Source organism: Acomys russatus, chromosome 9 (genome assembly GCF_903995435.1).
Source record: "Acomys russatus chromosome 9, mAcoRus1.1, whole genome shotgun sequence".
NCBI lineage: Eukaryota > Metazoa > Chordata > Mammalia > Rodentia > Muridae > Acomys > Acomys russatus.
This window is the reverse complement of record NC_067145.1, coordinates 43,987,178-44,014,406: the sequence shown is the minus strand read 5'-3', so window position 1 is coordinate 44,014,406 and position 27,229 is coordinate 43,987,178.

Below are 27,229 nucleotides of genomic sequence, written 5' to 3'. Positions count from 1 at the left end.
ATTGTCTCCCCTTTATCACTCTCTGGGATTCTCAGGGGTGTCTTTTTAATTAATGCCCTTCTCACTTGCTCCATATACTCTTAAACTTTCTGGGTGAAAAAATGGATTAAGTGATTGATTAACAAGTTCTGCTAATGATTTTGATTAGCTCTATTTGTTTTGCATGTAATTATCATCTCTCGGCAATTAAAATTTAGTCACAGTATTCATACTTGATATAATTTTAGATAAAGATTTCCATAATTAAATTCATATATATTTCTAATTTCCAAGCAATTATAGAGCAATTTATCAAAACCTATAGCAATTCTGTCTTGAGATGAGAAAAATGATTTGTTTTAAAATAAGAAGTAGCTGTGGCTCATATGAGATAACTGATTACACAAATTGATTATGCTTTTTAAAAAATCATGTTTCCCGACAAATTATTTGCAGGATAAAATGGATATTAATGTGGAACAATAACCTTTTCTTCAGAGAGACTTGAATGGGCTGGCCTTTTGAATCACTGCATTAGAATCATCTTTTCTTTTCTTTCTTTTTTTTTTTTTTAATGCTAATTACACCATAACTGGTGTCTGGAAAAGAACCTGGTTATCCTCAACTTTTTTGGCACATGGTCCTCTAGAAAACAATGGATGTCTGAGCTATGGCATCCAAAGACTGTCGGGAAAGGCCTGGCTGTATCCCCTTAGGGGACGTGAACTGCTACTTGGATTTATCCAGGTCGCCTGCAGAGCCAGAGCTGAATAGGGCAGCAACTGGTCCCCCTAGAGTCTCTGAGCAGCTTCAGAGTGCCTAGGTCCTTGTTAAGAAAGGCAGAAGCACCGCATGCCCAGGCTAGGGTGGCTTGTGTAGGGGTCAGTAAGGCCAATGAATAGAAACAACTTTTGACATTCTGTCAGCAATGTTCTTTGGTGCATTCTCCTATAAACTGTTTTCTCCAGCTCCTTCAGGGTCATCTTAACTGTCTATGCCTTTCTTTTAGCCATACGGTCTTTAAAAGAATTGCACTACACATTCCTGTATCCACATTTGCCTGTCAGTAGCATTCCCTTTGGAACTTGATTAAGACACTACAATTTTATATGATTTAATAGTGGATACAGAGTGATCCAAACGAAATCTCACCGTGACATGATTCCATTAGGTACCCACGAAGGACCCCTACATCAGTCCTATAGGAGCATTTGTTTTATCTGCCATCTGGCTCTGGTGAGTGGCACCTTATAATCAGGTGGAGCTGCCACCAGGGGGCTCATCAAAGCCAGTCCTAAAATTGCTGTCTCAACAGTTTCGCTCCTTTCTGCTTGACTTTCCCACAGTCTCTGCAGACTGTGACTGCTGATAAGCTGAGAGGGGCTGGAGGTCAGCAATGGGGAGAGAAGGTGTTAATTGTTCAGGGATCAGCATGGCTTACCGCGCACATCCTCTGGAGTGTGTGTGTGTGGGGAGGGGAGGTGGCAAGCATTTGGGTCTCCCTGACTAGAGCCAGAAATGTCCCCTTTCTCTAACTTAGCGAAAACAAACAAACAGCAGAGCGAGCGGCTGCTAGGGGAAGCCGATGAACTTTCCTCACATCCCATTTCTAAGTTTTGAACTTCAAAACTGAGCGAGGAAATCAGTTCTTAGACGCCGAGGCTTCTCTCAGCAGAATCTCTGCGGATGTGATCTCCCCTAAGCAGCTCTGAGAAGCTGCACCACCCCATGCAGCTCTGAGAACCAGCCGCTTAGAGCCCTGCGCTGAGAGTCTGTGGGGGTTTGCGGCCTCTCTTATCCTAAACTAAGCTTCCCAACGTGGACTTATCCACCCCATACCCTGAAGCAAGGTAAACAGCTGACACGCCGTCCCCCTCCCACACAAAAACAAGCTCTGCTCCTGCTGTGCACTTCGTCACCACCTACAAACAAATCCTTGCTCAGCGCTCTGTTTTTGAGGCTTGGTGCCATTTTTTATTTTAGTGATCTTGTCAAGGTGAGCCTGAGGAAATGTTTGTTATCCATTTCTTTCCCTTCCTTCCTTCCTTCCTTTCTTCCTTCTTTTCTCCCTTCCTCCCTCCCTCCCTCCCATCCTTCCTTTCTTCCTTTCCACAAATTGGTTAGAGTATTTGTTACTTTATCTGATCATTGTGTCAACTTGACACAATGTGACACAGCCTAGGAGAATAAAGCCTTGCTTTGTTTTGTGGCTGCTGATTTCCTGAGGTTCAGTCCACATGAGTGACCGGGCATCATGCTGGCCAAGCAGTTCTTCTGTCCTGGTTTCTGGGGATCCCTTGGTTCTCACCTTCTTGAAGTCCAGAGACATTGTTGGAGCAGAAGTTTATTCAACAAAACAAAGCAAAGGAACCATGACAAAGCAGGACTGCAGTAGGAGTCCCTAGGCAGGGACCAGCACAGTGATTCTGTGTTGTAACTTTTAAAGAAGATTTAATGAACATTTATGATGTCTGTGGCATATTCATGGGGCAAGGCGATCCTCTCCTAAATCCTGGTGGACCAGGGTTCCCCTTTTAGGTATTTCTCCCATGCTCCTCTAGAAAAGTTCACAAAGGGCGGGGAGAGGGTTATAAAGACTGTAGGAGTACCAGTGCTATGATGAGGTCAAGACTGTTGAGGATGCAGAACCTTTGTTTGTGCGTGGGTGGGAAGATGACCTGGCGACCCAGCTGTTGATGCGGTGGGGGACAAGCTCAGTGCAGCCTGAAGTGTGGTTAACAACACACTCTGGCCATCAGAATTTGCAGTTACTAAGCTGCATCAGCAATTGTTCTCATATCTAACCCTTTCCTACCTGCAACCGCTGGTGCTTGCGTGAAGTGGAAGCTCCACACATGGGCCAATCAGCAATCAGAGAACTGGATAAGAAGCATGACCAGGTTATGTCCCTCGGAGACTCACCCCAGTGACCTACCTTTACTGAGGACTTGTGGGTCCAATGCTCTTGCTTGTTGTTTTCTGACAAGGGAGGTTGGCATACTACTTAATTTCTAGTAGATTAATTTTCTCAGTTGAAAATGCAGATCATATTAGTGACCACCCCCCCAGGATTTTTAAGAGGATTAAATGAAATAATGATCTTAAAATGTTGAACATATTATCTGTCTCATAGCAGATGTCCTGCTGTTACAATTGCAATAATTGTCATTAGAGGCTAGAATCCTCATCTCTGTTGGAAAGTATAAACTGATAAAAGCCATTCAGAGTAAATATTTGCCATGCTAATATCTTACTTATATTCATCAATTTGATTTAATCATTCTACTTCTAGAATTTCTTCTGCGGAAACAAGATGCAAAGATATATTTACAAATTGTGGAATTTAAAAAAAATATTTATTTATTTATTTATTTATTTATTTATTTATTTATTATGTATTCAATGTTCTGCCTGCATGTGTGCCAGCCCTCCCTCCAGAAGAGGGCACCAGATCTCATTATAGGTGGTTGTGAGCCACCTTGTGATTGTCGGGGAATTGAACTCAGGACTTTTGGAAGAACATCCAGTGCCCTTAACCTCTGAGCCACATCTCCAGCCCAATAATGAAAAAATTTTTTATGGTGTCAAAACCAGTAACAGTTTACTATCTCACTGTGAAGGAATGGTTAAAATGACGGGTTGTATTGATTTCTGATGTTCTCAACTTTTGTCAGAGAAGCTTCTTTTTGCAGTAAATAATGGTTAATGCAGAGACTTGTATCTGGTCAAAATGTCAAGTATAAGCAATTGTGAGAGTTCAGCTGTGGATGAGTCATCTGCATGAGCCTTCCCCCTCTGAGGCTCAGGGAATGTTGCGGAGGAGTTGGCGGCAGGGGTGGGGGGTGTGGGGTAGGGGGGCTGTGGGGGGTTGGGACTCTAGGATTAGTACTAACAGAAGGGGAAGACATGAAATTGTGGGAATGAGGTGGGGCACACTAAGGAGAACTGGAGAGAGGTAATAGAGGGTGGATATGATCAAAAGAAATTATATAAACGTATACATTTTCAAGTAATAAATAAAATAGTAGTTTACAAATGATGGGTTATCCATCTCTGGAACTTCATTCAGGACTTACAAAGCATAATTAGTGACTGATACAAAAGATAATGTGCAAAATAGTAACTGTTGGTGGCCGATGGGATTACCTGCATCTCGTGTTGTTATTAATTGCTGAGCTTTAAAGTTTTTCTATAGTTGAGAGCGTAGCCCGTATTGGAAACTTCCTGACCTTTCTTTCTGACACTTTCTGTTGTGAGCCGTATTATATGTCTCTTCCTGATCTCCTCGGTGAGATAAACTCAGCCCCTAGGAAACCTCAGCAGAAGGACCGAGCACAGGGGCTCCTCTGAAAGCCTTACCAGTGGTGAGTATGTCAGCCACTGAGAGTTCTCTTCAGAGGAAAGCAAGCTTCAATAGTGACTTCTAAGCCATCTTCGGATAACAGTGGCATTTGACTTTTCCTTGGCACTCAAGTCTGACCCAGGTCTCCATCCCAGCCCAGATCCTACCATTCTGGGAGGGGTACCTAGGGAATACTTCCCAGGGGGATGTTGTGTCTCATTAAGGTCAGAAGCACAGTTAGAAATGAATCTCCCCCCAGGTAGTGGCAGGACCCACCCAAAGAGTAGGAGTTACTGATGAGCAACAGTGGTGGAAATAATTATGTCACTCAGCAGACCGGAAGCCACTTCCATCCTATAAATCCAATTTAAATCCCATTATGCGGGAGATAAAGGAAGGAGGAAATAGATGCTGTTTCTCAGCTGGAAGCATAACCATCATTTCAGATTAATTTAGAAGTGGAAGTGAACCTAAAGAACATAAGGTCAATCCTTGTTTTAAAGGTTGAAAATTAGCTGGTCAAGGCCATCTGGCTTTGCTTGTAATCATACATCTGATGATCAGAAAGGTTCACAAGGAATAGAGACATGGATCCAGTATTATTTCTACACTACACAGAACATGTTTGGGGAGCTCCCAGGCTAGGGGCTCCTGGGTAACAAGGGGCACCTTTCATTTACTTTCCCGTTTCCTGTGTGTTCACCTTAAAAAATGAAAGTATGAGACAGTCACTTCCACCTTTAATAACCTCACATTTGTTTTGTTTTGTTTTGTGGGAGTTACTACATTCAAGCAGGCAGAGTTGATAGGTAATCATAGATGTGTTTGGCAGACATCTAGCATCCTAAGGAAATGAGGAGTGATGACATGGATGGTCTGCAAATGAGGGTGGGAACGTGTCAGGTGGCATTGTAGTTTCAATATCTGAGTCCTCTCTGAGGTCCACACACTGAAACTTCTAACTATCTGTATTTGTTACCTTCCTTGTTGCTGTGACAAAATACCTGACGAGAACCAACTTTCATGGGAGAAGGTCTCGTTTTGCCTTCTAGTTCAACGGAGTATGATCTGTCATGGTGGGAAAGATGGCAACAGTAGGCAAGGTCACATAGCATCTATGGTCATCATCCTCGGTGCTTTCCTACTATTCTGAAGAGACACCACACCCAAGGCACCTTCAAAAGAAAGCATTTAATTTGGGGATCACAGTTCCAGAGAGTAGTGCAGTCCATGACCATCACAGCAGGGAACATGGAAGCAGGTGTGATGCTGGAATAGTCCTTGATAGCTTACATCTCCATCCACAAGCATGCAGCAGTAGCTAACTAGCAATGGTGTAGGCTTTGGAAACTCCAAAACCCACCCTCAGTGACACACCTCCTCCAGCAAGGCTATTCCTCCTAATCCTTCTCAAATAGTTCTACCAACTGCAACCAAGCATTCAAACAAAGGGTCTTAAGGATGGCCATTCTTATTCAAAGCACCACAGGCAGGAAGCTGAGGTTAACAGGAAATGAGATTTGGATTTAAAACCTCAAGGCCTGCCCCTAGTCATCTACTTTCTCCAATGATGCCCTGCGTCCTGAAGTTTCTGAAACATTAAACAGGACCTCAAGAGCAACTGTGGACTAAGTGTTCAAACATATGAGTCTATGGACGACATTTCATATCCGAACTACCAGAATTATTATTGTTAGAAGTTTAGAGGTCACAGAGAAGGCTTAGCAGTTATGGGCACTTCCTGCTCTTGTAGAGGAGCTGGATTTGATTCTGAGCATCCACGTGATGGCTCACAACTGCCTGAAACTCTAGTTCCAGGAGATCAAACATCCTCTTCTGGCCTCTAAGGGCTGCGGCACACATACTGTGCATAGAAGCTCACTCAAACACATACATAGGTAAATAATTAAAAACAAAGCAAACAAGTTTAAGAGGCTGTGGTGAGGCTCAGGCATTTGAACAGTTGGTTGCCAGTTGTTGGTGCTGTTTAGAGAAGTTATGGGATGTGTCACTGACTGGGGGTGGGCTTTGAGAGTTTAAAGTCTTGTGCCACTTCCAGTTTACCCTCTTTATGTTGTGCTTGTGGTAGAGGTGTGATCCGGCAGCTTTTTGTTGCCATCCCTACCACTTCCTGTTATGTCTCCCCAACATGATGGACTCTTCTTATCCCTCTGGATCTGTAAGCCAGAGCAAACTCCTACTTTTTTTTTTTTTTTTACATTGCCTTTGGTCATGGTGCCTTAATACAGCAATCGAAAATAGTAACTGAAACAGAGGTGCCTGTGACAAGAATGGTGGAGCTCTAACAATTAGGATTTACAGCCTTACTGGAGGACTAGCGATATCCAGGCTCTTTGGCCAGTTTGGCCCTTCTACCATATGAGGATACACATTCAAAGTATCATCTTGGAAGTAGAAAGCAGAGCTTCACCAGACACTGAACCTACCAGTACCTAGATCATGGTACTAAGTACAGTACTTAATACTCTGGAACTGTGTGGAATAAAATTACGTTCTTTATAAGATAACCATCAAAGACATTTGACTTTAGCAGCAACAAAAGTAAGAAAATCAGGAAGGACTGGAAAGGAGCCCACCAGACTCCAGTGGACAATTCCAAACCCAGGCATGCCCAGATGACCCTATCTCATTCAGTGAGTCACAGAACAAAAGGAAAATGCATGAATGTAGGTATTTTAGTTACTTTTCTATTGCTGTGGTAGAACACCATGACAAAAGCAACATATAAATGGAAACATTTAATTGAGGGCTTGCTCACAGCTTCAGAGGGTTAGTCCATAATGATCATGGTAGGAAGCAGCATGGTGGCACGTACTGGGACAGTAGCAGAGTGAGTGAGACTGGCCCCGGCATAGGCTTTTGAAACCTCAAAGCCCATCCATCCGTAGTGTTTGCCTTCTCCAACAAGGCCAAGCCCACTCCAGCATAGCCACATTGAATCCTTCCCAAACAGTTCCACTAACTGGGGACAAAACATTCTAACATATAAGCCAGTGGAGGCCATTATCATTCAAACCACCATAGTGGGAAAGAGTTCTTGGCAGGAGGAGGGGAGAATGGGAGGGAGATAGGAGAAAATATAGCATGAGTGTAGTTAGGGAATTATATACATGTATGAAATTGCCAAAGAACAAATTTAATTAATAAAACACGCAGGAGTTGCAACCTTGTCTTGGGTTCAAGTGAGTATCTTCTCACATTTGATTAAAAGTGTAATCAATGGCTAGGTGTGGTGGCACATGGCTTTAATCCCAGCACTCAGGAGGTAGAGTCAGGGAGATCTCTGTGGGCTTGAGGCCAGCCTAGTCTACAAAGTTGGCTCCAAGCCAGTCAGAACTATGTAGTCAGACTCTATCTCAAAAGCAAACCAAACAAACCAAGTAACATAAAGGGTGAGTTATTTTGTTTGCTTTTTCATATTCTTTTATCATAATCTCTAATTCTATTTTTATTAATAGACTTATTACAATGTAAACCATCTTCATCCCACTGTGTCTTCTCAAAAAACTGAGATACTGTTTTCAAGTATTAGATAAATTTCAAGAAATTGACAAATGTCACCAACTTTTTTTTCATGCTTAGACTTTTTTTTTCTTAATTAAAAAAAAGTCTATTTCATGCATATGAGTGTTTTGTCTTCATGCATATCCCTGATGCCTGAGTCCAGAAAAAGAACATTGAATCCCATGGAATGGGAGTCACAGGTGGTTGTGAGTCACTATCTCGGTGCTGGAAACCAAACCTAGGTCCTGTGTAAGAGCAACAAGTGCTCTCTCATCCACTGAGCATCTCTCCAGCCTTTTCTTCTCTTTCCTGCCCCTTTCTTCTAATTTCTTCAGTGTGTGGTTAGGTTTGCTATCAAAAGGTGTTAGAACCTTGACAGATTTTTCATTATCATTCCCCCTGCATATTTTAATTAAAAGAAACTCATGCTTTGCACGAGTCACAGGAGAGACGGAAGGTTCATCTAAAACTGAACATGCTTAGACTTTGCATAAATCTAAGTGGACACCCTCTCTGATATAAGACAGAAACAATGCCATAGACTAACAGCCACTCTTAGAAAAATTCACCAGTAGCCCTGTTCCAAAACTGCTTCCAATTATCTCATGTCCTTTTTGGTTTTAAAGGACAAAGCTCTAAATTAGGAACCGTACCTTCCTGTATGAATCTGAACATTAATTGCTGCCATTTCTACATGCTGCAGAAGTGTCTCTGTGAGGTATGACACACGCTTCTACACGGTGCCCGCGTGAGTTATATCAGTTTTACTTTGCATCAGTATATTTATTAAATAGATGGTGGTCACTTTATTTTATAAAAAATACTATTAAATTATAAGCATTTTCTGGAATATATAGAAATGTGTTAAACTGTATCTTAATTATCAAACTATATATTATAAGACACTGTGAGGATGGGGACCTAGGGCCCTTGGAGTTTGCTGCCTCCTTTTAATTCCACTAATGTGGGAAGCTCATTATTTTATTTAGATATACATTTCTGTTACTGAAATTTTAGATGCAGCTAAAACCTTCTGCACAGCATTGGATCCAAGAGTTTATCTTCCTAGTGATCTTTATTTGGTTTCCCATGTTCCTTTAGTCAGCGTGGCTTAAAAATTATCAGTTGGTAAATTATTATAATTCTCACCAAGAATGGCAGCAAAATGCTACAAAAAATGTCCCGTGAGAACTAAGAGGTTGTTATGAAGCATGCTTCTCCCATTGGTCAGAACTCCTTTTGGCTTCTGCTGTAGGTTTCAAGGCCAACGTTAGCATATGGATCTTGGAAGTAAAGTAAGAACAGACAATGAAAAGGTAGCACAAGCCAGGTGGGGGGTGCACATCTGCAGTCCCAGGACTCAGAAAGCTTATGTAGGACTGTTGCGAGCTCAAAAATAGTGTAGGCTAAGTAGCAAGACCTTGTTTTAAAACAAACAAATAAAACCCAACAGGAGAAGAAAGGAAAGAAAGTAGGAAAGGAGGGAGGGAGGGAGAGAGAGAGAGAGAGAGAGAGAGAGAGAGAGAGAGAGAGAGAGAGAGAGGAGAAGGAAGGAAGGAAGGTGAAAGAAAGAAAATGTGGCGTGTGTACTAAAAACAATATTATACAGACTTAAAGAAAACTTGTAACAATGGCAGAATTTGAGGAATTAATGTTGAACAAGTCAGTCATGTAAAGATAAATGCTATGTCTACTCGCATATTTGTAAATCTAAAAATGCCCATTCCACGGAGAGAGAACTGGTACTTACCAGAGGGTAGGGATGTGGAGGAGAGAAGCTTAAGGTGAAGAAGCTGTTGTCTAAAGGGTACAATGTTTCATTTACACTGCAGGGATTCAGATTAGTAATCTGTTCTGCCACCACCATGAATAATAAGGCACATTTTACAATTGCTAACAGATTTGTAATCTTTCCACCACATACACAAAAAGATGTGGATGAGAAGATGGATGTATTCACTAGCTTGATTGAATTTTTATAAATGTACACAGAGATTAGAACTTCATATTGTACCCCACAAGCATTTACAATTATTGCTTATCAATTAAAAATCTTATTTAAAAGAGGGTCTGGCAAGACGACTCAGAGATTAAGCCTAATTGCTGATTTTACAGAGGACCTAGGTTCAGTTTCTAGCACATACATGGTGGCTCACAAACACCTGTACTTTCAGTCCGAAGGGATGTGATGCTCATGTGACACTTTTACATATATGCAGGCTCATACACATTAAATATAAGTTCTTGTATTCTCAAAAAAAAGTGGTTGAAATGTCTAAGCCACTTGTGGATGATGCCTTGACCAGTCAGTTCAGTTGGTGCCTTCCTTCGCTTCCATATAAGCAACCCATTAGTTGACTGTCATGAATGACTGCCACCGAAGCTGGAGCCACTGAGTCTGCATGTCTTTCTCCCCGTACATACACTTTCATGATGAGCTCCATGAATATGGAGCTCAAAACAGGAATTAATGGCACTTGGTTGGAAGAGTTGGATGCACAGGTTTTGCAAAGGGGTGTTCTCACTAATGGGACCACATTTTCTGGATATGCTTAGATAGGCACTCAGCTTTACTTCAGTGCCTCATTTTGCTCTGAATTTTCAAACTGGCTAGCTTCTTTAATGACTGAGACAGTCTTTATTTAGACATGCCAATACATTTAATCATTTCATGGTGAAATTCTCCTGGCCTGGGAGCCATTCTGTCTCTTTAAAATGATGGTCATCATTCATCAAAAATTTATGAGTGTCTTCTGTTTGATAGGCTCTGAAACTCTGCATGGCACATACAGCAGTAAGACAAAGACGTTATAAAGGGCCTGAGGGGTGAAGTCACAGTTAAGCATGCAATGGCAGCAATAGGTATGAGTCTTCCAGAGTGAAAAGAGGAGGTAGCACTGGCCACATCATCCCTAGTCTTGGGAGCCCAGAAATCTTCTGGATGAAAGAGATGCAAATTTGAGATATGAAAGAGGTATCTTGGAAAGGTAGACATTGAAAAAGGTATTCTTGGTAGTGGAATCTTCCTGTAGGAGGGCCCAGAGGAGACAGCAGGCCCACCTTCAAGGCACTGAAGGGTTTCATGAGATCTGTGGCAGAATACACAGGTGATGGTGGCTGGTGAACTTAGCAAGGGCCAGATAACAGGCTTTTACCATAGCCACTGGATGAATTGGACTCTTTCTTACCAGCAATGGGGGAGATATTGATGGTTTTAAATCAATAATGATTTGGTGTTTTGCTTATCGTTTTGTGTGGTGTTGAGGATGGATCCCAGGGACTCACACATGTTAAGCATAGGCTATATTAGTGAGCTTCAACCCAGCCCTGATGAGTAGCTTTGCAGTTCACCAGAGTCACACTGGCTGTAACATGGAGAAGAGATTTGAGAGAGAGAGAGAGAGAGAGAGAGAGAGAGAGAGAGAGAGAGAGAGAGAGAGAGAGAGAGAGATGAAGGGATTACAAAAAGTAAAGAACCATGACATTTCAAACAAGAGTGGATACTGGGTGACCACAAGAAAGATGAAGAAAAATGTTGTTTTGAGATGTGTTGATGAGAAACAATAGGCAGGACTTGATGCTTAGGAGACAGTGCATCTTAGGAGATGATATGGAGTGAAAAATGATTCCAGGGATGGAGCAATGGCTGAGTGGGTAAGGTGTCTGTACAAGAGTGGGAACCAGAGCCAGGCATGGCCACCCACCTGTAATATTAGACCTCAGGGGGCAGAGGATTGCCAGAGCAAGCTGGCGAACAACTGTCAAGCTCTGAGTTCATGTGAGAGACCCTTGCCTCAACATCTAAAGGTAGAGATTGAGTGAGGAAGATATTCACCATCAGACTTTGACTTCCGCAGTGCACACCCACATGCATGTGCCAACCGGCACACACATGTGCACTTGTGAATACACATACATACTACTCTCTCTCTCTCTCTCTCTCTCTCTCTCTCTCTCTCTGTATGTATCTGTTTATCTATCTATCTATCTATCTATCTATCTATCTATCTATCTATCTATCTTTTGCTGAGTCAGAGCATACCCAGGGAGGATTGGGCATGAAAAGAAAATAATTAATTCAGTTGAAGACAGGTTGGCTTTAAAATTACTTCTTGCATAAGTATAACCAGGAGAAACATTGGGGCTAGAGACAAAAATTTGGAACTATTATTATTATACAGATAGCCTTTGAAGTCACCAGACTGGATGCGAAAAGTATGAAAAGTGTGAAAAGAGACCAGGATTAAGTTCTAGCTAGACAAAGAGAAGACTAAGAGGGAGAAGGAGGTGGCTCAGGTAAATGGGTCATTCTGTCCCACATCTTATCTGTTGATCTTATTTCTAGAGCCATTTTTTTTCCTGTTCTGACTTGTAAGGATAGTTTCTCTAGATAAATACTCTGAGGTAAAAATTCAAGATTCATGTGACAATAGCAAGGCAAAAGGAAGAGAAAGGATTTTATGGTCCATCACCTTGCCACCATCTTGAAAAGGGCAGAAAGAAGCTCAGTGAATTGCTCAAAGAAATCTCTATGGGGACTTCTCTATATTGGTGGCAATGAAGTATCAAATCTTGGACTAGTCTATAGAGACAAGGAAAGTGGAGGTATTCACTCTTTCCTCTCTCCCATCTTCCATCTTCCACTAATGAAGATGGACCTGAGTATATCAGTTATATCTTAATGATGTGCAGCTATCTAACCTAGCTTAAGAAATTGGATTATGCAACGTGGAATCTGGTTAACTCTCTGAAAGATGGTCCTAGGATCTGATGTTGGTGCTTAGGTCCAAAAGAAGGGTGGTCTGGAAGACAAGGTTGTAGACAGACTAGAGTCGACAAGGATGGCTCTAACTTGTGTGTGTTCTTGTTTCCTATGATCTCCACAAATAGGGTAGTCCCACAGAAGCTAAAGGAATGCTGGCTTGGTAGACAGTTGAGGCAGACATTGCTTCCAGTCAAAGAGTCATGGTCAACAGTGTATGCCAGCTATCATGCGGCAGACTAAGTTCTTTTCACCATCCAAACCTCCCAAATATCTCTCCGTAGACTCTGAGTTTTAGTACTCACCTGCTATGTTCTTAACTTTCCAGGGCTAAATTTCAGGAGCCCTGGCCTGGATGGCCAGTTAACTCTATGTTTCTGGTTTCCATCATGTAGCCTTTACGGTGAGTGCTTCAGAAAAATGGAAAACCAGCATGCCTGGAACAATTGTGTAGTTGGGCTTTAGCGGCAGCAGGGAGGAGACAAGCACACCAGAGAGTCTGAGCAGGCTAATGCAACTTAGCTCCATATTGTAAAATGTATTGCATAATGCTACTTTAAGGTTTAGAAAGAAAATATTTCAAAACTGTGCTTAAAAGCCTCAAAGGGCTAATTTTTTTTTTTTTTTTTTGTTCATCAAGGACATTTAATATTCCAGGACCTTTCTCTCAAAATGTACTGATCATCTATCTATATTTTGATGTCAAAAACCTTAGGATCATGTCCACTCAATGCCAGGGCAGCCGTTATGCATGCTCTCTGCTGCTTCTGTGAAAACTATCAAGTGTTAAAACAATTATAGTAATGTGCTAGGCTTTTCCCCCCCTTCCTTTTAATTTAAGGAGAAACACACTGCCAGGTAGAAATGCTCTGTTGTAGAATAGCTTCAAAGATGGCTAAGTGACAATAATAGTGCTTGGCTCAGAGTTAATGAAGTGCCTTGGATCATTTGATTTTCAAAAATATGAGCTCATAACAATTTCCCCCTTGTTTTGCAGATTGCATATAGACACATTGCAAACATGAGCTTTGCAAAAACACACTAGAAATAAATAGACAGGAACATAGTCTCTGTGGTGTGGCGTTTCTGAGGTAAGGATTTAATGTCAAGGATGTAGGTCTTCACAGATCCATTTCTGTCCCTGAGCAGCTCTAGTGACTCTCATGCTGAGTTCCTACCTGCTACAGATGACAATAAATAAATGTCCTGTAGGCTGGGACACTGCCAGGCTGGCTGTGCATTGTGCTCAACTTCAGCTGTCTGTACTACCATAAACTGCATTTTTTAAATTACAAAAAAACCAAAAAACTATTATCAGAAAAACAAAACAAAAACCAAAAAGACAAAACAAAACACCAAACCATAACACAGACCGGTTGTGATGTAGATGATGTGAAATATTGACAATTTATTTAAACTTTCAATGAGCTGTCAATGTTCTACTTTATCAATCAATGTTATATGTTCATATGTCATTATTTATCACAATTGCTTATAATATGGGGTTGGTATTAACTAACATATAGAACTATACAGTCTAAATAGTTTTTAATTAATTAAATTTTAACTACTAATTACTTTATTCATTTTATATCCTGGTCATAGGCCCCTTCCTCCTCTCCTCCCAGTCCCACCCTCCCTCTTTCCCCATCTCCCCTCCCATATTCCTCAGAAAAGAGGAGCCCCGCCTACCCACCTGCCCTGGCTTATCAAGTAGCATCAGAACTGAACACATTCTCTTCCCCTGTGGCCTGGCAAGGCAGTCCCACCAGGGGGAAGTGATTTAAAAAAGCAGGCAGCAGGGCCCCGGTCAGAGACAGCACCCAGTCCCCTTACTAGAGGACCCACATGAAGCCTGGGTTGCCCATCAGCTAACTCTGTGTAGGGGGTCTAGGTCCAGTCCATGCATGGTCCTTGGTTGGTGCTTCAGTCTCTACAAACCCCTCTGGGCCCTGGTTATTTGGCTGCTCTGTTTTTTTTTTTTTTTTTTTTTTTTTTGTGGGGCTCCTGTCACCTCCAGGTCCTTTTCTCTTTCCGTCCACTTTTCCACAAGGTTCCCAATGTTTGGCTGTAAGTTTCGGCATCTGTTTTGAACTGTTGCTGGGTGGAGCCTCTCAGAGGACAACTCTGCTAAGCTCCTGTTTGTAAGCATAGCAGGGTGTCTTTAATAGTGTTGGGGTTGTCTCTCTTCCATGGAGTGGGCCTTGGGGTGGGCCAGGCATTGGTTGGGCATTCCCTCAATCTCTGCTCTATCTGTTCAATCTTTATCCCTGCACATTTTCTAGGCAGGGTAAATTTTGGGTCAAAGTTTTTGTGGGTGGGTTAGTGTTCTCTTCTCTTCACTAGGAGTCTTGCCTAGTTAGAGGGTGTCCTCTTCAGTTGCCATGGCCCCTGCTACTAGGAGTCTCAGCTAGAGTCCCCCTCATATCCTCCCAGAAACCTACCCTGGTGTAGGTCTCCAGCTTATTACAGAGATGTCCTCCCATAGTCTTTCTTTTCTCTGCAGACCTTCTGTTTCCCCCTACCCTGCCAGGTTTGATCTCCACCCTCATTTCTCTCTGGGCTCCCTCTCCCTCTCTTCAACCACTACTGCTGTCTATTCTATGTCCCCTTCTGAGTGAGATTTAAGCATCCTCCATTGGATCCTTCTGGCTCTTATCTTTTTTGGGTCTGTGCATTCTAGTATGTTTATCCTGTGCTATATGGCTAAAATTTGCTTATAAGTAAGGACGTACCTGTGTGTCTTTCTGGGTGTGGGATACTTCCCTCAGGATGATCTTTTCTAGTTCCATTTATTTACTTGCACATTTCATGATGTGTTTGTTTTTGTTTTTTAAATAACTGAGTAGTATTCTATTGTGTAAATGCACCACAGTTTCTTTATCCATTCTTTGGTTGAGGGACATCTAGGTTGTTTCCAGATTCTGGCTATTACAAATATAGCTGCTATGAACAGAGTTGAGCTAATGTCCTTGTTGTATGGTGAAGCATCTTATGCGTATATACCCAGGAGTGGTGTAGCTGGGTCTTTAGGTAGCACTATTCCCAATATTCTGAGAAAGTGCCAGATTGATTTCCAAAGTGGTTATACAAGTTTACACTCCCACCAGCAAGGAGGAGTATTCCTCTTTCTCCACATCCTCATCAGTGTGTGTTGTCTCTTGCGTTTTTGATCTTAGCCATTCTGAAAGGTGTAAGATGAAAGAAATCTCAGAATCATTTTGATTTGCTTTTCCCTTTTTACTAAGGATGTTGAACATTTCTTTAAGTGCTTCTCAGCTGTTTGAGATTTCTCTCTTGAGAATTCTCTATTTAGCTCTGTACTCCATTTTTAAATTGGATTATTTGTTTTTTTGGTGTTTATTTCTTGACTTCTTTTTTTTTTTTTATAAAATTTTTATTAAAAAAGTATTATACTCTTTTTTTAAACCATGCCTAGTATTTTTAATCATATTTTATTCATATTACATCCATATTGTTATCCCCTCACTTGTATCTTCCCGTTCCCACTCCCCTCCCTTCTGTCCTATTCCCCTCCCCAAACCTCTGACAGTGGGGGCCCTCCTTCATTTTCTGACTGCAGCCTATCATTTCTTCAGTTCTTTATATATTTGGCATATTAGCCCTTTGTCAGATGTAGGATTGGTTAAGATCTTTTCCCAATCTGTAAACTGCCCTTTTGTTCTACTGACCATGTCCTTTGCCTTATAGAAGCGTTTAGTTTCATGGGGTCCCATTTATTAATCATTGATCCTAGAGCTGAGCTCTCAGTGTTCTGTTCAGGAAGTCGTCTCCTGAGCCAATGAGTTCAAGCTTCTTTCTCACTTTCTCTTCTAACAGATTATGTTGAGGTCTTTGATCCACTTGGTCTTGAGTTTTAGGCACGGTGATAAATATGGATCTATTTGCATTTTTCTACATGTAGACATCTAGTTAGACCAGCACCATCTGTTGAAGACACTTTCTTTTTTCCATTGTATGGTTTTGGCTCCTTTATAAAAAAATCAAATCCATAGGTATGTGAGTTTATTTCTGGGTCTTTGATTCAATTGCATTGATCAACCAGTCTATTTATATGCAAGTACCATGCAATTTTATTACTATTACTCTGTGGTATAGCTTGAAGCTAGGAATGGAGATAACTCCAGAAGTTCTTTTATTGCATAGGATTGTTTGAGCTATTCTGTTTTGTTTCCATATGAAGTTTAGAATTGTTCTTTCAAGGTCTGTAAAGAATTGTGTTGATATTTTGATGGTAATTGCATTTAATTTATAGACTGCTTTTGGTAGGATGGCCATTTTTTACTATGTTAATCCTAACGATCCATGAGCATGGGAGATCTTTCCATCTTCTCATATCTTCTTCAGTTTCTTTCTTCAGAGTCTTACAGTTCTTGTCATACAAGCCTTTGACTTGCTTGGTTAGAGTTATACCAGTATACTTTATATTATTTGTGGGGGTGTCATTTTCCTAATTTCTCTCTCAGCCCATTTGTTATTTATATACAAGAGGGTTACTGATATTTTTTTGTTTTTGTTTTGTTTTTTTTTACTTAATCTTGTAATCAACCACTTTACTGAAGGTGTTTATCAGCTATAAGAGTTCTATGGTGGAATTTTGGGGGCCATTTGTATATACTATCATATCGTCTGCAAATAGGGATACTGTGACTTCTTCCTTTCCAATTTGTATCCCCTTGATCTCCTTTACTTGTCTTATGCTCTAACTTGAACTTCAAGTACTATAATGACTAGGTAAAGAGAGGAATGGGCAGACTTGTCCCTGTTTTAGTGGAATTGGTTTGAGATTGTCTCAATTTTATTTGATGCTGGATATTGACTTGCTGTATATAGCCTTTATTATGTATTATGTTTAGGTATGTGCCTTGTATCCTTGATCTCTCCAAGACTGTTTGTTTGTTTAGTTTGGTTTTTGGAGACAGAATCTTTCTGTGTTGCAGAGGCCTGGTTATCCTGGACTCTCTTTGTAGACCAGGCTGGCTTCAAACTCACTGATATCCATCTACCTCTGCTTCCTGAGGGCTGGGATTATAGATGTGTGCCACCATGCCCTGCACACTCCAAGACTTTTATCATGAAAGGGTGGTGGATTATCTCAAAGACTTTTTCTGCATCTAATGAGGTGATCATGCAATTTCTTTCTTTCAGTTTGTTTACATGGTGGATTAGATTCATCCCTGAGATGAAGCCCTACTTCAACCTGGTGAGTGATGTTTTGATGTATTCTTGGATTTGATTTATGAATATTTTATTGAGTAGTTTTGCATCAATGTTCATGAGTGAATTGGTCTAAAATTCTCTTTTTTGTTGAGTCTTTGTGTGGTTTAGGTATCGGATTGAATGTGGCTTAGTAGAATGAACTTGACAATGTTACTTCTGTTTCTATTTTGTGGAATAGTTTTAGGAGTATTGGTATTAGTTCTTCTTTGAAAGTCTGTTTGAATTCTCTACTAAAATCATCTGGCCCTGTTTTTTTTTTTTTTTTTTTTGTTTGTTTGTTTGTTTGTTTTGTTTGTTTTGTTTTTTGTTTTGTTTGGTTAGGAGACTTTTAATGACTGCTTTTATTTCCTGAGAGTTTATAGGACTGTTTAAACTGTTTTCCTGATCTTGATTTGACTTCGGTAAGTGAAATCTATCAAAAAAGCGCATTTGTTTCATTTAGATTTTCCAATTTTGTGTCATATAGGCTTTTGATGTAAGACCTAATGATCCTTTGGGTTTTCTCAGGATCTATTGTTATGTCCTCCTTTCATTTCTGATTTTGTTAATTTGGATACTGTCTCTCTGCCTTTTAGTTAGTTTGGCTAAGGGTTTGTCTATGTTATTGATTTTTTTTCAAAGACCCAGCTCTTGGTTCCATTGATTCTTCTCATTACTCTCTTTGTTTCTAAGTTATTTATTTCAGCTCTGAGTTTGATTATTTTCTGCTATCTTCTCCTCTTTGTTGTGCTTGCTTCTTTTTGTTCAAGAGCTTTCAGGTGAGCTGTTAAATTAGTATTATGTGATCTCTCCAATTTCTTTATGAAGGTGCTTAGTGCTAGGAACTTTCCTCTTAGTACGGCTTTCATTGTGTCCCATAAGTTGGGGTATGCTGTGCCTTCATTTTCATTAAAGTTTAGAAAATCTTTAATTTCTTTGTTTCTTTAATCCCTGACCCAGTGGGTCACTGAGTAGGGAGTCATTCAATTTCCATGAGTTTGTGGGCTTTCTGTTATTGTTGAGTTCCAGCTTTAATTCTTGGTATCCTGATAAGATACAAGGAGTTATTTCAATCTTCTTGTATCTCTTAAGGCTTGCTTTGTGACTGAGTATATGGTCAATTTTGGAGAAAGTTCCATGTGGTGCTGAGAAGAAGTTATACTCTCTTGCGTTTGGGTGAAATGTTCTGTAAATATCTGTTAGGTCCATTTGATTCATAACAATCAGTTAGTTTAATTAGTTCTCTATTTGGTTTTTGTCTCATTGACCTAGCCATTGGTGAGAGTGGCATGTTGAAGTCTCCCACTATTAATGTATGGGGTTTGATGTGTGATTTTAGCTTTACTAATGTTTCTTTTACAAATGTGGGTGCCCTTGTGTTGGGGGCATAGATGTTCAGAATTGATATGTCATCTTGGTGGAATTTTCCTTTGATGAGTATGAAATGTCCTTCCCAAATCTCTTTTGGTTACTTTTGCTTGAAAGTCTATTCTATTAGATATTAGAATAACCACTCCATGTTGTTTCTTGGGTGCTTTTGCTTGGAAAACTATTTTCCTGACTTTTACTCTGAGGTAATATCGATGTTTGTTGCTGAGGTGTGTTTCTTGTATGTAGCAGAATGATGAGTTCTGTCTCATATACACTCTATTAACCTGTGTTTTTTGGAGGTGGGAGTTGAGTCCATTGATGTTGAGTGATATTAAGGTTTTATCAATTATTGTTGATTCCTTTAATTTTTATATTGGTGGTGGTAGTGCAAGTGTGTGTGCTTGCATTCTTTTGTTTTTGTTGGAGTGAAATTATTTATTTCCTGTGTTTTCCTGGGTGTAGTTACCTTGTTGTATTGTAGTTTTACTTCTAGTATCCTCTGTAGTCCTGGGTTAGTGGAGAGGTATTGTTTAAATTCAGTTTTGTCATGGAATGTCTTGTTTTTCTCTTTCTATGGTGATTGAAATTTTTGCTGGGTATAGTAGTATGGATTGGCATCTGTGGTGTCTTATGTATGCAAGATATCTGTCCAGGCCCTTCTGTCTTTTAAAGTCTCTGCTGAAAAATCTGGTGTGATTCTAATAGGTCTGCCTTTTTATGTTACTTGGCTCTTATCCCTTGTGGCTTTTAGTATTTTTTATTTGCTCTGTACAGTTATTGTTTTAATTATTATGTGGTGGAAAGATTTTACTGTTCAGTCTAATCTATTTTGTGTTCTGTAGGCTTCGTGTATGTCTATCTTTAGATTAGGGAAATTTTCTTCTATGATTTTGTTAAAGATATTTCTGGGCCATAGAGCTGAGAATCTTCTTCTTCTATTTCTATTATTCTTAGGTTTGATCTTTTTATGGTGTACCAAATTTGCTGGATGTTTTGTGTTAGACACTTTTTAAATTTAGCATTTTCTTTGACTGATGTATTGAGTTCTTCCACTGTATCTTCTATGCTTGAGATTTTTTTTCTTTCATCTCTCGTAGTCTGTTGGTGATCCCTGCATCTATAGTTTCTGTTCTCTTTCCTAGGTTTTCCATCTCCACGATTGCCTTAGACTGTGTTTTCTTTATTGCTTCTATTTCTTTTTTCAGACATTGAACAGTTTTATTAACTTCCTTTTCCTGTTTGCTTGTATTTTCCTGTATTTCTTTAAGGGGTTTATTCATTTCCTTTACCTATTTGATTGGGGCCTCCTATATTTCTTTGAGCTCTATATTCATTTCCTGTTTAAAATCCTCTATCATAAGATTAGATTTAAGATTGTTTTCCTGTGTTTCAGGTGAGTTAGGATGTCCAAGGCTTGTTGTAGTAGGATAGTGAATTCTGATGGTGCTGTATTGCCCTGAGATTTATTAAGTGTGTTCTTACATTGTCCTCTAGGCATCTGGTTGTCTATGGTGTAGGAAGGCTTGGAGGTCTCTGGTAGTCACTGGTGGCTGCTGCCTCTGAGATTGGAGGCAGAGCCAGGCCCAGAAAGCTAGCTTGTGGAAGTCACAGCATAGACCTCACCACTGCTGGTAATCCTCAGTGCCTGTCACCTCTGGGATTGCAGGCAGAACTGGGGCCCAGAAACTGGCACTTGGAGGTCTTGCAGCAGACTTCACCTCTGCTGGTAGTCTCTAGTGGCTGTTGTCTCTGGGACCACAGGTAGACCTGGGGCCTGGAAATCGGCACCCAGAGGGCTCGGGGCAGACCTCACCTCTGCTGGTAGTTTCCAAAGGCCGCTGTCTCTGAGACCTCAGACAGGGCTGGCACCTTCGGAGCTGGTGTGTGGAGGTCACAGAACAGACCCCTGCTGTTACTGGTAGTCTCCAACAGCAGCCACCTCTGGAACTCTACTGGCAGTTTCCAATGGCTTCTGTCTCTGGAACCGGAACTGCAGGCGGAGCTGGAACCTAGGAACTGGTGTGTGAAGGGTTCGGGGTAGACCTCAGCTCTGCTGATAGTCTCCAATGGCTCTCTAAATGGTTTTGAATCACAAATCATAATGATGGTATTGATTCAATTAGTTCATAGGGAGTATCTGGGTGACTATGGATTAAATTTCACTTATTAGTATTCTCTAAGGCCTTGCTTGAAATATCCTACTATACATTTCTTTTTTAAGTAAAGAGGATTGACCCTAGACTCGTGTGTATACTAAGTAAACACTCATCCGCTGAGCTTCAGTCTGATGTCTCTTTTGATTTTGTGTATGTGCGTGTGAGTATGTATGTGGGTGGGGAGGAGTAATGAGATCTTTAGTTTTCTTTTCTTCTTTTTTAATTTTATTGATTCTTTGGGAATTTCACATCATGCACCCAAATCACACTAATTTTCCAGTTCTTTCATGTCTACCCCCTACCCTTGTAACTGCACCCCCAAAATTAAAATTAAAAACCCCAAGATAAAAAAAAAAACAGTCCAATTTAGGATTTGAAACAGGGTTTCACTGTGTTTCCCAGTTTGGCCTTGAAATCAATTTGTAAGCCAGACTGCACTTTAATGTGCAACTCTCCTCCCTTAGCCTCTCCCATAGCTGAGATTATAGATCTTGGTCCCCAAGACTGGTTACTAAATTAGCAATATCAAATGAACAGTTTGTCTAGTGTCATGACTGTCTTGTGAAACAAGACAAACCATGTAATAATCTCAGAAGACCAGAGAATGGGAATACCATGGGAGACTTGAAGAGAAGCCAAAGGCTGTTAGTTCCCACCCTGTATCTTCATTTATACATTAGCAACCATCTTCCAAGTGGTAGAAAATACGCCTTACATTGTAAATGACTTGACATAGATAAGGCTCAAAGAAGGGACATATGAGCATTTGTAACTAAAAGTCTAGAAGCATATTTCCCACATGGTTGAATTTAGAGTTTCAGTTTTGCCTCATCCACATGTGCATGTACACATGCGCACACACACACACCACACACACACACACACACACACACACACACACACACACACACACACATGCCATTTACACCAAACAGGAGCCCTGGTGCATCAGAGCAAGTTTGCTTGGCAGCTCTAGTGTAGGAGACTCAGGGAGAGCCCAGAGTGTCATCAGCAGTTGTTTCCAGCTCTGAACCAATCATGCACATAGTCAGGGGATAGGGAACTCATACACTGCTAGCTAGAGACCATGCTAATGCTTTTGTACTGGGACAAGATAGCTGAGGAGTGTTTTATTTGAGATTATGATTCTGGAGGTTTCAGTGCAAGGCTGATGGGCCTTGTTTCTGGGCCTATGGTGAGGCCTCGTCCCATGGTGGGGAATAGCTGGTCATAAAGACACTTATCTCATGGGCAGGTAGGAAAAAAGAACATAAGAGGAAAGGCATAAGGCCCCACCTCCTGCAAAGCCCATGCTTCCCACCCATCCCCTGCCCCTGCTTGTGGCTTCTTTCCACTAGGCTCTGCCTCTTACAGGTTCCACTACTTGTCAATAATGCCAGGCCAGAGACCAAGGCTTTCACACATGATATTTTGTGGGACACTGCAGATCCAAATAATAGCAGCAGCCCTTGATTTTGCCTTCGGATTTCCAGGTGATGAAACTCTCTTTGCTGTTCACCGCAAACCCTCAGACTCATCTATGATCACATGAGCTGATGAGGGGACTCAGGGTAGAAGGAAGTTACTTTGGAAAGGTAAACAATACGGTGGGAAAGTTGAGACTTCCAACCACAGAGTATCAGCCTGGCATCCAGGAAGAGGAACAGAGAAGGGTTCTGGGCACTGGGTTAAACTATACAAATTGTGATTCAGTCAGTCACTCCTATGTAAGGAAATCCTAGTAAAATCCTGGGTACTGAAGGTAGGGCAAGCATTCTAGCTGGACGTCCTCTGAGTAGTGTCACATTTGGATGCTGAGAATGATGAAAGACCCCCCCAGCCCCCACCCTGTGCTTCCCTGGCTCTGATTTGTTCACTTTGCTATGGTAGAACCACATTGTATTATGATAATTGCTCAAGGAGTTCAATCACAGTTTCTGACTTGAAGGTGTTTATTAGAGTCCCTGAACTTGTAGCCAGCAAGTTTGACTTGGGATGGGTTCTGGGACTGCCCCACCCCCAAATTCAGCCTGAAAGGAGGTCAGATTTGTGGGTACTGCTGCCTTTGACTTTGAAGTTGAAGCTATCTTTAGAGTTGGTGTCAGAAGTTTAGCAGTCTCAAGACTGTGCTCTTATCCTTGAGTTTGCCCATTTTTTTTAAATCACTGATAGGGTGGAGAAAGTGGTTTCTAAGGGCACAAAGGCTGGGCAGACAAAGCTAAAACACCAAAGTAAACCCAAATAGACATTAGGTACCTGCGAGAGAGTCTTGGTCTTATCTATAGGCCCTTGAAGACGTGCTTATACAAACCCAGGGCAGCATGGCATGTTTCTTTGTCCTTTATTCATGGTCATAGAGACAGGGTATGGCAGCCAAGCACTCAGACATAGAATTCCATCCACAACACGATTCATCGTGTTTCCTGTTATCTTTACCTACTGGTTCTTGAAGTAAAAGCAATTGAGTTAGCACTTTTTGAGGACTCGCTTGCATGAATCAGGGGTTGAGGCCAGAGCACTGTACTTGTCAGGCAAATACTGTATCCTGGACCCGTTCCATTTACGTTTGAACAACTTCTAATAGCTTTTATGTCCGCATGTCAGCACGTGTCTGTGTATGGGTGTATGAGGACAAGAATCCCTTCAGCTTTCCAACATGGGTGCTGGGAATTGAACCAGGGTCTTCTGTAAGAGAAGTGTGCATTCTCAACCACTGGGACATTGATCTAGGGCCCCTGAATAACCTGAAACTTAAACCCGAATTGCAGAGCTTCAGAGAGGCCCATAGAAAGCTGCCAGGGACCAAGTCAGGAAGGACAATAAGACACAAACAACTGAGCATGTGGTCACCTTTGCCATAATATCAGCCAGAGGCCAATATGAGGGAATGTGTAGGCTGTTCCTCTGCTCTATTTCCAAGGAGTAGGCTAGGCTGAGGGTGGGACAGATAGATCAGCAAATGTGAAATTTGCCTTTTTGCTGGTGAGCAAAAAGTCGTTGAGTTTTATAGAGAGCAAAGGCTTGAGTTAAAAACACTGAGTCAGACTATAGAAAGCTTCTAGTCTCCCTCAGCCTTCACGGCATCAGGTGGCATTGGCTGGGTGCTAGAATGGCATCCCAGGGTGCCTTCTTATGCAAAGATTTCCCATTGGAATCACCTAGGCTAGAGATATGGCTCCATAGAAGAGCATGTCCAACCAGGAGAGGTCTTGAGTCCCCAAAAATAGCTGCCACCACAGAGTACACTGCAGTGGCTTGTATAGGGCAAGAGCAAAGCCATCCCTTCTCTCTGGGAGGCCTTACCAGCTAACGTGTTGGCCATATAGTAGGTTCTCGGTTAGCTGTTATTTCTACTGATGGAAGCGCTGGCGGGGAGTAGATTCACTGGAGACACCCTACAGGATGTCCTGTTGGCCCTAATGTTGCCAAATGTTGGAGCAGCTGGCACCAAGGTTGCTGTGTTCCAGCAGTTTCTCAGCCCACCAGTTAGCCATGTCTCCAGTGGTTTCAACACTGCAGACAGAGGACTGGTGGGATGTGGTGGAGGGTTCATAAATGGCTGGCAAAAGAAGGGGAGAAACAAGAGCAATAAACAAATGATTTGGAGATGCTCGGGAGGGGAGCGCCTGTGCTTTCTGCAGGACACGGCCACTTTGTTAGTCCACACTCTTTGTCAGAGGAAAGCAGACGAGGCTATTGGCACCTTCTGCCGTTTGGCCTTTGGGCTCACTCACAGTGGCATGGTCACAGTTTGCTGTGTTTGCCTTGGCCAGCTGAAGATATATCCTCTCATCGGCTTGTGGAGCCCTCTGGTTTAAGGAAAGGCCATACCCATGCTGCTCCCCCATCTGTCCCGCCTGTTGCTGTTTGTCCAAGTCAGCGCTAGAACCCAGAGCTTCACATGACAATGTGTGGAAGCCACAGTGAGTGTTGACCCCGAATGACAAGACTAAAGAGACAGCAAGGAAAATCTTTTAGGTTAAATGCTTTTTGAAACTGTGTGTTTTTTTTTTTTTTTTTTTTTTTAAACAAATTATTGCCAGGAGGTTAAGTCTTTGTAGTCATATGAAGAGTATAACAGAGTGTGGTTTTTTTTTTCCTATAGTGAGTTTGTTTTTAAAGAAACAAAAGTTGTATTCAAATGTCTTGAAGAACCTTGCTGAGATAAAATTCACCCATTAAACATCTGAAGAAAAGGTCTATTACAGTTTTATTTTAAATCTGATTAAAAGCTCATTTTAGAAGGATGGGGGAATCATCACACAATAATTTCATTGCACTATATTTCTTCAAGTGTCCAGTGTTATAAGGATTTAGGTCACAATTTGCTCCACAAATAAACAGGCTGACAAATGTTCATTTTTGTGTATAAGCGTAAGTCTATCTTAGATCATATCTTATTTTTGGTAGCAAAAGATATGGAATTGGCGAAGCATTACTGCTTTCCAGCACACAAAACAATTATGCTACAAAATCAGTCATGTGAGGATTGTCATAATAGCCCAACAGCTATGACAGGAAAACAGAATAGCTACAGCTACCCTCCAATGCACAGTGAAATGGTGAGCACTTTGTTAAATATCCCCAGGGTCAATTAAACAGGCATATGATCAGATTGGTGGCTGCCAAGCCTCAGTGGGAGACAATTAGAATTCACCAAAAATAAAAAAGAATGAATCCAGGAAAACAGCATTAGATTGATGGAGGAAGGCAAATACATCATTCAGCCAAGAATAATCTTGGTGGGCATCCTTTAAGAGAGATTGGTAAACAGAGGGCCGGATGGTTCCTCCACAGTCGTGGCAATTTGAGTACTTCTGCAATATCTCAAGCCATCAGTACAAGGGAATTAAATTAGTCAGATTTAGCATGCCCTGTATGAGAGCACAGCTCTGAAAATTGTAGCCATTATTAATTTTGTTCTAGAATCAGCCTTGCATAAAGCATCAGAGTGATTTTTCTTTTCTTCTTGCATTTAAACTACAGATAAACACCACAGATTGCTACAGATAAATGCTAGTGAAATGCAGGTGATGGTTCAGCCATTTCTTTTAAAGTCAGATATTCAATTGTGAAAGATGTTTGAACAATTTAATGACATGTGCTCATTAAGTCGGTGCAGCCAAGACAAGGTACCACTCCACACAGTTGATACTAACCTTGGTTTTGCAGTCATGATTGGCTTACTGAGGAAAACCTGTACCCCATGAAGCTCTGACTCTGTCCAGCACAGCACCACCTTGAATTACCATTGGCTTACTCAGCAGCATCCAAACCCACAAAACAAGTAGGTCAGATCAATCTCAGGGACTCCTCTGCCACAGTAAATGGATGTGCCCTCTGTAAAGCAAGGGGCACTGCTCCAACACGATTATTCCTAATGGAACAGACTGAGAAATTTCCTTCAACTGAGGTTGTTGGTCAATCTGTGGGATCAGAGTAAATATTCATCTCCTCTTCAGAGACATCATTTCCCACAAAACACTAGTGACTCATGGGCCATGGGAGCTAGCTCTGTTTAGACAAAGGGAAAAATTCTCTCCCTCTAGCACAGAACTTGTACATGGCCTGGGAGGAGTGTGCTTTCACCCCTCCCCCAAGATCTTTGCAAAGGCATTGATTGCATGTGCCAGATGTCCTGAAGCAATAGCTTTGTTTTATGTGTTCACAATAAATTTTATTAAGGGAAAAGTTCCAAGTGACAGATGTCACCAATGAATATTCTCACCAGTGCAATGAAGACACGGCTCTGAAATATGCCATTGTAGGGTAACTGTAAAGGAAAAGCCAGCTCTGTTAAAATTGGACAATTTGCCATTTAGGAAGAGACTGGATTTCTCAGGTAGAAGGACACATACTTCACCCCATCTTCTA